The following is a 10,705-nucleotide window of genomic DNA, read 5'->3' on the forward strand; positions in this document are numbered from 1 at the left end:
AATGTGTAGATACACATATCCAGTAAGTCTCCACTCCAATCCAAGCTGGCCATGAGGTTGTTGGCCTGATATTGTTGGCCAATGGATGACAGATCTGCAAAAAAACCGTGGATCAAACTTTGAGTGGATTCCCTGTACAATATTCACAGAAGCACTCACTCCCTGCCTTATCAGTTTGTGAAAGAAGGTCATTTTGTTTAAGCTAAAGTCTAAGATCAATGATTATTGGGTCATCAGTCATACAGCCTAGAACTAGCAGGCTTCCACCCCACTCAAACTGGAAAATTTGAGATATGGTTACCAACCATACACTGTTAATCTCACTGACCCCCTTCTTGGTGTGTTAAAGTTTGTATATCTCAAAGTCTAAACTGTTTCCTGGAAGAACTTCTGTCTCCTATATAAAACCATGCCACAATCTTAATTCTTGAATTTTCCCTGGACATTGGAAAAATTAAACAAACAAAAAATGAAAAAAAAAAGGAAAGAAAAGGGAAAAAAAAACCTGCTTTACTTAGTTAGACTAACGATGATCACCGAGGGAAGCTTCTGACAGAAAAAAAATAGTGTATCTAAAAGGCATTCTAAAAAATAGGAGACAAAGCACCAAACAGTTTCTTTACTTGGAAAAATGAGCCTCACCCCCCAAAAATCTAACTCCAAGATAGTCTCAAAATCCCTGTACCTTTTGAATCCTGCTTCTCCCTCTCCCACTCCCCCTGACCATGTTCCCTCCCTCGCTCTCTGTCAAATAAATAAATTTTTAAAAAAGATATATTAAAGTAAGATATTTTCAAGTCAGTTAAGTCTATCCTGCCTTCCACTCAGACACACTTCTCCAGGCACATGGCATTAGAGGGCTGTGGTAACAGCAACTTAGGGGTAACACAGGGGGACTGGGGAGTTGAGGATGTGTTCAGTTTTGGTTTGGTGAGATAGGTTTATGTAGTTTGCTATCGATTCTACAGATAATTAAGGGGCTCTAACCACTGCAGTGTAGACACAGCTTCTGATGATACACCTACAGCCAGCTCCCTGTGTTCACCAAATATGGATCAAAAATACAGGCTGAGGGTCCCTGGGTGAAGTAAAGAAGTCCTGTAGTGCTCTGCACCAGAGGGAGGTGGCAATGGATGAGACACAAGTCTTGAAATTTAAAGAGTCAGAAGATGCCTATGGAAAATTCTTCCAGTCATAAGGTATCTGGAATTGTGAGATTCAATGCTCATTTTGGCCTCCTTTACCTGGCTGAAATGCCAATCTACTCCTGTCAGGGATCTATTTGACTTCCATGCACTGTTTCTGATGTGCCGCCCACAAAGGCAGGCTATGTCTCATTTTGGGTTTTCTGTGAAGCACAGCTGGGTGAGGAACAGCTTCTCGGCGCAGTATTCGGTTTTTTGGTTTTTTTTTTTTAAAAGATTTTATTTATTTATTTGACAGAGATCACAAGTAGGCAGAGAGACAGGCAGAGAGAGGAGGAAGCAGGCTCCCCTCTGAGCAGAGAGCACGATGTGGGGCTTGATCCCAGAACCCTGGGATCATGACCTGATTCAAAGGCAGAGGCTTTAACCCACTGAGCCACCTAGGCGCCCTGCCAACACCATTTTTTAATGCAACCCCTTTAAAATGCAATATACACACTTAACGTATCAAATTCTTAAATTAAAACCTCTGTCAAGGCCCTCTGAATATTTTAATTATATTTACCCCTTTCCACATATAGCTTACTATGGTCAGGAATTTTATTTTCTTAATAAACTCCATTTTGGAATAATTTCAGATTTACAGAAAAGTTGCAGAGGGAGCCCAGTGAGTTCCCGTACGCCCTTCACCCAGTTTCACCCAATGGTAACATCTTATAGAACTTTGGTACACGTGTCAAATCTATGGGACTAACACTGGCACGTTTACTTTTAACTGAGTGCCAAACTTCATTCCGATTTCACCAGGTTTTCCACGAAAGTCCTTTTCCTGTCCAGCATCCAACCTAGGGCCCACACTGGATGTAGTTGTCATGCTTCTTTAGTCACTGCTGGTCTGTGACAGTTTCTCTGACCTTGACAGTTTATAGGAGTACTGGCAGGCAGGTTCTTACATTTGGGTTTCTCTGTTTTCTGGAGACTTAGACTGAGGTTATGTATTTTGGGGAAAATACCACAGAGGCGACATGACTTTCTCATTACATCATCTCAGGTAGTACCTGATAGCAGCTGGTGTTTTGAATCTTCATTACTTGGCCAAGGTAGTGAGTGCCTGCCAGGTTTCTCCCCAGTGAAGCTATCATTTTTCTCTTTCCATACTCTGCTCTTTGGAAGCGAGCCCCTATAGCCTACGTTGGAAGGAGAAAGGGGTTGTTAAGCTCCATCTCTTGCAGTGGGGTATATCTACCTATATTATTTGGAATTCTTGTGTAGGGAAGATTTGTTTCCTCCTCTAATTTATTTAATCAATTATTTTGTTATTTCAGTATGAACTTATGCATACTTATTTTGAACTCTGTGTTATAGTTCAGTCCAACATTATTTCTTGTGTTGCTCAAATTGTTCCAACGTTGGCCACTGGGAGCTCTCTCAGGTGGATTCCTATGTCCCTTTGATATGACCTGATTCTTTTGTTTTTATGGGCGCTTCTTTACTTTCTGGCATTACAAGATGCTCCTGGCTCCCCTTTCTGTCTCTTCCTCCCATGACAGAGCACACCAGCCTCTGGTTTATAGGTGAGCCCTAATCTTCTCTCCCCTAGGATGGAAGCATTTCACACCACCTAGATTCAGTGCCTGGGATTTGACCCCCTCCCTGTCCAAACCATAGCTGAATTTGGATTGGATCTTAGACACTTTGCTGTGCTTTAGGGCCCATCACTGGAGTCCTATCGAGGCCCCATGATCACCTACATGGTCCCAGTGTCTTCTTTCAGCCTTACTGTCCCATGTGCCTGGCCCTAGCCTAATATTCAAGACCACCCACATTATGAAAAGAACCACTGATTGAGAGGAGAGATCCTGGGCTCCAGTTTTTAATATATGAAGTTTGAAGCATATGCAATATCTAAATATCTCCCACCCTTCACCTCTTACTTTTGATTGAGCAAATGAATAGAGCAGGAAATTGTTTCCTTCATTTTCCACAATCCAACCCAGTCTTCTGGGATAGAGCCTTTCATCGCTTCAGCAGAATTACTGGCTTGTGTTGATAATAGATTACAGCTTTCTCAACCTCAGAAGTTTGCTTTATTCAAAGTAATGGTAAATCTTGTCACCCTACCATTTGTCTCTGCATAATTCTAAAAAGTCTTTGAGCCTCTTTAGCTCTGCCTAGAGGTCAGGTTCCATTGACGATGACCTGACTCTCTGATATTGGAACCACACATCAGTACAAGTGTCCAAACATTCCCAGGTTTTCTTTGGATGTTCCCTCACCTCCTTTCTTTCTTTCTTTTTTCTTTTTAAGATTTTATTTATTTATTTGAGAGAGAAAATGAGAGCGCATGCGAGGGAATAGAGTCAGGGGGAGAAGCAGACTCCCCACTGAGCAAAGAGCCCAATGTGGGACTCAATCCTGGGACTCCAGGATCAAGTCCTGAGCTGAAGGCAGTCGCTTAACCAACTGAGCCACCCAGGCACTCTCCAACCTCCTCTCTTCCAAAATTTTCCTTGAATCTTGGCCTACCCCGTAATCTCTCCAAATAAACCTGCTTTTTAAAATCCATTTCAAATCTCTCTGTCTTGTATTGGAATTGTTCTTTTGTGCTTGTGAATTCCTGTTGGGGGGGATCAGACCTTAGCCATCTTTGTCTCCTCCAGCTGCTACTCCATCAAGTTCATTATACCTGAACATCACACACAACTGAACCAGACTTGAATTGACTTGATACTACTGCACCATCCAAGTACTTGGCAACAGAACACAACAAAACACCCTCTGGACTTCTAGAGTCCTCCTGCATTCAGCACTGGGGAAATCGGACCCTGAACCATATCCACCCCACATCTGGAAGCGAGGCTACGGCAGGCCGGCATCATCAACAGCATCAACGGGGTACTCTGCCCTTTCCCGTGCTAGAGAGCTGGGTACCTCTTCTGACGACCCTGCTCACGATGCCAAGAAGAAAGAGGAATCGACCCAATGAAAACAAGCAGGAGAGTTCTAGGTAAAGAGAAGCAGAAATCTTTTGCAGGACCCTTTACCCATCTTGAGCTATGGAGTTAGGAAGATGCAACTCCATCTGTGGAGGATGAAAACCAAAGGAATGAAACTGAAAAGTCAGGGGAGGGATGGTTGAAGAAAGTGGCCCTGGTTAAGGATCTCAGGTCCATCATCAATACATCCGGACGTAAATGCTGCACCCCACTACTCCAATGTCTTCCACAGAGCCTCAGGTGCTCCCCCCCTCACCTGGTAGGCCCCCCAGCTGCTGGTGACCTCACCCCTTGGACATTTTTCCAATAAACGTTCTTGGACAAACTGGAGATGACTGTATGGGATACTGTACGGTACGCTGAAGACACCTCCCCACTGTCTCTCCCCTGAACACAAGGGCCTCTCACACCACCACCAACTCGACAGGAGCACTCTCATTGTTTTAAGGTGTTTGTTTTGATTCTATAGCCTCGAATGGGGGGAGAGAGGACAGAAATGGGTGTAGAAAACTAGAGCCCTAGTTCCTTTTGTTTTGTTCAGTGAGAACGGGGGAGAAGGAAAAGAAGGGGGGGTATATAAATTCTCCTGCATCCGTGGAAACGAACCTTATACTACATGAGAGGGGCTAGTAACCTTTTTAAATTCACTGCCCACATTCACACCCAAGCTTTTCACCATTGATTCCTCTGACTCCTCCATCAATCCCGTGTTAATTTCCAGAAAAGGACTTAATGGTGTTTTGGGACAAATGAAAGAGCAGCTCCACTAATGGATCCTTCAGTGCCACATGCTCCTATCCTGTGCACTCCTGTACTTCTAGTCTTCCCCGCACTCACTTTTCCTTTTGTTTCATCTGCCTCTGTCTCTGTTGATTCGGTCAAAGTCAATAATAACTGTAAACTGTAAATGCGTTTATTATATTCACTCTCTGCCACTATATCCAGAGGAGGATGATGGAAATAAAACTGAGGGGTTGGAACTCCCCTGTCAAAAGACTTATACTTTGGGCTCTGGGGCTACTTCCTTCCTGTGAAAGTAGAGGCTTTCCTCTACTGTTTCCTAAATTCCAAGAGTGGGGGGATGGTGCCAGTGAGAGAAAAACTACTGTGGGGGAAAAGCTGCAGAACCCAGAATCTGGACATCATATGCTATACTCTCTGGAGAATTACAGGTCTTCTCAACTGCGGATCTTTCCAGAGGAGGTGTATGAACGCTCCTTTTCTGCATCTCAGTCTCTCTGGCATGTTCCAAGAATTTAGACCAGTAATTCTGAAAGGGACCCCAATCCAAACAGATCAAGAAGTCATTATCCTTTCTACTTCACCAAGCTCCAACCCCAGGTATCACAAGACTTAACTTCATCCTATCAGATAAGCCCAGTTCTCATTTGCCCTCCGCCTTGAACCACAAAAGCATCCAGATCTGGGCAGCAGTCTTTGATCCACTGCTACCCAGTTCTAACGTAGTACCTCTCACTGGCCACTGGCGCGGAAACACTCACATCTCGGACTCTGGACACCTCATCTCTTGGGATGGAAGTGGCACGGGGTATAGAAGCATGGCATAGATATAGGGAGCTACGAGTTCAGAATATAAAGGCTGTTTTAATGCATCAGCTCTGGGTTGAATCCCAGTTACATCATTTACTGTTCGTTTGTCAAGGGACCTCTCTAATCCCGAGTCTCCTGGCATGTGAAATGGAACTAATAATGCCATCCCCTTCAAAAGCTGTCTTTGAGATTAAATGAGATAATGCATCTACAACCTTTGGCACAGTGCCTGGCAGACGCATCCTGAGTATTCAGTTAGCTATCATTACTAGCCTTGTGATACCCCGTGCACATCATAGAGCCTATCTGGGTTCAATCCGGGCCGCTGCAAAACGTATGACGGCAACCGCCCTGCCTTACTCCAGGGTTGTAAGGATTAAAAGAAGTGTTCAGCCACACTTTACTCACAATCCCAGCGGGAAGAAAACCTCCATTACGTAGGACCTCGTGTTTGCGGCGGGCTTGTGGGCGTGGCTTGAGCTTGAGCTTGCAACCAAAGGATTGGTTGAAGAGAGGATTCGAGTCGTCTCGGTCCCGCCCTAGACCTCACTGCGCCTGCGCACGTTCTCTTTGCTTCACAGCGAAGCTACGTGGTGGCCTTGCGAAGTGTGTCGCGCTGTAGTCGGGTCAGCGGCAGTGGCGGCGGCAGCGTGGCGGGTTGTCAAGGTAACCACGGGAGTTGTCGCTGATTGGTGGCATCCGAGAGACAGGTGTTCGTCATGCTATTGAAGCACCTGAGGACCCTGCTGAGCCCTCAGGTGAGGAGTTGCGTGCCTCTTCCCTCCCTCGCCAGCCTTAACGTTCCCAGAGAAGGGGGGAACTGAAATCTCACGATGGTGAGCGCCTACTGTATGCGGAATCTCTGCTCGGTCGGTAGTGTGCAGTAGCAGGACAGACCGCTAACCGCGGTAGCTTTCGTCCGTTTCCTTTGACATCAGTTGTGTACGAGGCCCCGTGCTGGGCGCACATGGAAACAGCGAGCCTAAGTCTGCGCCCGGATAAAGGAGCGCTTTAGGTAAAAGCCCCAAAGACGGAGTGCGGAAGACCTCACGTTCGTTCTGATGATGGAGATCGCAGATTCGGAAAAGGCTGGGCACCGGGAGAGGAACCATGCTGAAGAGAGGCTGGGTTTTGGAGGTAGGAGACCAGCACTCAAGTCCTAGTGCCAGCTGCACTTTCAATAAATGGTCCAATCCCGCTGACCTGAAGCCCTCGGCACACAGTCTCTGAGCGCCCACCCAGCGGCTTCATTGGGAAAATGGAGTAACAATAATAGCAACCTGAGGGGGTTTGGAGGAAGAGTTAAAGTCATGTGCGCAAAAGCCTTCGCGAACTAAAAAGCCCTGTAGAAACTGATTGACGAGAGAGAACATTCAAAATCTAAAGGATAGACTCATACAAAGCTAATGATAGTATCTGCCATAAGTGAATGTTTGCTATGTAGCCAGACAGCATAATTTAAAGAGTTAGGATTGTGGTTTGTGGAGTCAGACATACGGGGATTTAAATCTTGGTTCCACCCCTTTATAAACTGTGTATGTAAATTTGAGCAAATTACTTAACTTTTCTGAACCTCAGGTTCCCCATCTGTAAAATATGCATAATCATCTCTGTCTCAGCGTTATGAAGTAAAAGGACAATGCATATAGAGCATTTATCAAACTGCCTAGTTTATGGTAAGATTTAGTTAAAGGTTAGTTTTTATTATTCTACTCCCTGCTCCCATTGAATCCTCACGACGGTGCTGTGAGGAATGAGGAAGGCTTCACAGTGAATGTGGTATTAGGAGAATAGAGGGAAATTAGAACCAAAGAGAGAAGTGCTCATTGCTCAGGAAACTGCCCCCAAAATTGTAATTTAAAAATTCCTTTACCCTAATGGAATAATTGGAAGTGAAAAAACATCCCCTTCAGTCTTTCAAAATAAGATGTCATGATGCGGGGTAGGGCAAAGGCCCAGGATTGGCAAAATCATGAAGGAAGATGATGAGCAAGGAAAAGGAGGAACCCTCAGTTCTTCAAACCTAATTTAATCAAGTGGTGGAGGGGGGTAAAGGTGGAGGTGTGGTTGTTTTCTGATCTGAGGATTTTGATGGAGGGGAGGAAAAAAAAAGGCCTTTTAAACCTGGGACTTTGGAGGTAGGTGGGTTAGGAGTGACAAGTAGGTAGGTGGGTTAGGAGTGACAAGTAACAAAGTTTCAAACCAGAGCTCTGGAGCCCAAGCAATTAATCACACAATTGGAGCAGAAGCTAAATGTTTTATTTCAAGGAGGGAAGTCCTTAGTGCAGAACCATTGAGGACCAGGTGGTGGACAGATGTGGAAGAGAATAATCGACTGGGAGATGAACACTTCAAAGTTGGACCTCTGAGCAGTGCATAGTTTGGGGGGGGGGGGTTAAAACAACAACAACAACAAAACAAAACACTAAGCTGGTGGCATTTTCATCCTAAATCTCCACTCTGATTGCTTTACTCCCCATTTCAGAACGTTCACTGTCTTTTTCCTACCAAAGAAGCACAAACTCCTTGGCCAAATTTCAAAGTTGGTTTTTTTGTTTTGTTTTGCGCTGGCCTCACTGTTTCTCCTGCCTTACTTCGTCTGTTCTATTTTCAAGATAGTTTCAGCTAAATTAAATTACTGTCTCTTAATGAGATTTGCCTTTGCTCCTATCATTCCCTGTACTTCAGATAAAACTTGCCCCATTTAACTACATCCAATTCAAGTTGGTCATTTAAACATAAAACTATTTCAGGCTTCTCCAAACTATCATGGTGCTTTCTACATGCCTCTCTAATGGGATTTTTCCTGCTTTGCACCATGTTATTGGCCTGGGGGCAAGGACCGTATTTTGCTCTTTGTCTTCCTCTCAGCCCCTGGTTACATGCCTTTCTCAGTAAGGTATTCAAAAAATAGTGAATGAGGAGTGCCTGGGTGGCTAAGTCATGAAGTGTCTTCAGCTAGGTCATGGTCCAGGGTCATGGGATTGAGCCCCACATTGGGCTCCCTGCTCACTGGGAAGCCTGCTTCTCCCTCTCCCGCTCCCCCTGCTTGTGTTCCCTCTCTCGCTCTCTGTCAAATAAATAAATAAAACCTTTAAAAAATAATATTGAATGAAAAAAAATGTATATATTGAATGAATGGCTGAAGACCAGAACCTGTTAAAAAAAAAAAAAAACCAACTTATCAGACCATTTTATTTCAGTTGAGCTATGAAGGAGGAAGGCCATTGCAGGGGCACATTGGTAGAGTTGATTCTGCATGTCACCTCGAAGTGTATTTGCATTATGGGTTTCTAAAGCACCTTGTTGTCCTGGGCCAGGGTTTTATAGCCTTGGAGACCAGGATGCATCTTTGGTTTTAAGGACTCTGATGTGGAGAATTGACCATAGTCACACTAGAGCTAAGGGAACTAGAAATGCTTGTCACTCTAGACAAACAGCTGGACTTATTTTTGCCCCCTCTGCCTCTGCACGATGGAGCTGCAAGGTGACCTGCATGGCTTGGTCCCAGACCGATGCCAAGTTTGCCGTCTGCACAGGGGACTGAGTGGTGTTGCTATACGATGAACATGGGGAGCGGAGAGATAAATTCTCCACCAAACCAGCTGTCATGAAGGTGGAGAGAGTACTCTGTGTGTCCTTAACCTGTTCATGGGGTCTTAGGAATCTGGAAAACACCCTAACTAACTTCCCCAGCCATCTGCCTAGGAAATAGCCTGCCCCATCTTTTCTCAGGGTAAATCCCTGACACTCAATATAGTCACACAAACACCTTTTCTTCTCTTTTCTCTACCATGTGTACTCATGACTTGTTTTTCTTTTCCTTTTTTAACTCTTAGTATGGCAGGAAGAGCTATATGGTGAAGGGCATGGCTTTTTCTCCTGATTCCACTAAAATTGCCATAGGACAGACCAACATCATCATCTGTGTGTACAAGATTGGCGAAGATTGGTGAGGATAGAGACTGGTAAATCTTCTACCCCCTCTGACATGGCTGCTTGTCTCCCACTGTTGAGGCCTCAGTCTCGTGCTGAGCCTCCCGTTTCCTCTTCTAGGAGCAGGTTCGTCCATAATCAGGACTGGGAGGCAGCTCAGCGTGTGGCCGAGGCCCGCGATCCTGACAGTGTCGCCAAGGTGCTTGTGGGGCAGGCCCGAAAGCCCTTGGAGGAGAAGGACTTTCAGAAAGCAGAAGGGCTGCTGCTTCGGGCCCAGAGACCGGGCCTGGCCCTCAATTATTATAAGGTAGGGCACCGGATTCAGGGCCATGAAGGGGAGGGGGAGAGAGTGTAAGAACCCACAGAGCACTACACTAACCAATACTACTGGGAAAGATCCAGAGAGTTAGCATTGAAGGGGGGAAGGAGACAAGGAGGAGAAGAGAGGTGCAAGGACCTAGGGATCCGTGGCCCATAGTATAGAGCACCTGTGTGGCAGTGGGAAGGTGTCATGCCGGCCTCTGCCTTCCTGATACCTGGAAATCAGCAGTAGGCTGGATTATGGAGCGACGCTCTGTGGATCTACAAGGACTATGTGCCAGGCCAGCTGGAGGTTCTGAGGGAAGAGTATGAGCGGGAGGCTACCAAGAAAGGGGCCAGGTATGACGCCAGGAGGCAGCAAGTGTCAGCAGGGCTGGAGCTTGGGTCACAAGGTGTGCACGGGATAGGCCACGCTGCCCAGCCTGTCCTGGTCATGTGTACTCTCATCTCAGGGGCATGGAGGAGCTCGTGGACCAAGCTCGCCAGTGGGAGCAGGCTGGAGAGTATAGCCGTGCCGTCGACTGCTACCTCAAGGTGCGGGGCTCAGGCAGCAGCAGCCTGGTGGAAAAGTGCTGGATGAAGGTGAGGCGGGCTCCACCCTTCCTGGCCGCCCACTTCCCGGACCGCCCTCACAGCCAGCATTCCTCCTCAGACATTGCTTTTTCCTCCTGGGCCTCTCATTTTCGCTCAGGCCGCAGGTACCTGCTGAGTGCTTGCTAGATGCTAGAGCCAGAACTATGAAAACTATAAAAGGGG

The sequence above is a fragment of the Mustela nivalis genome (assembly GCF_964662115.1).
Source record: "Mustela nivalis genome assembly, chromosome: 8".
In the NCBI taxonomy this organism is placed as follows: domain Eukaryota; kingdom Metazoa; phylum Chordata; class Mammalia; order Carnivora; family Mustelidae; genus Mustela; species Mustela nivalis.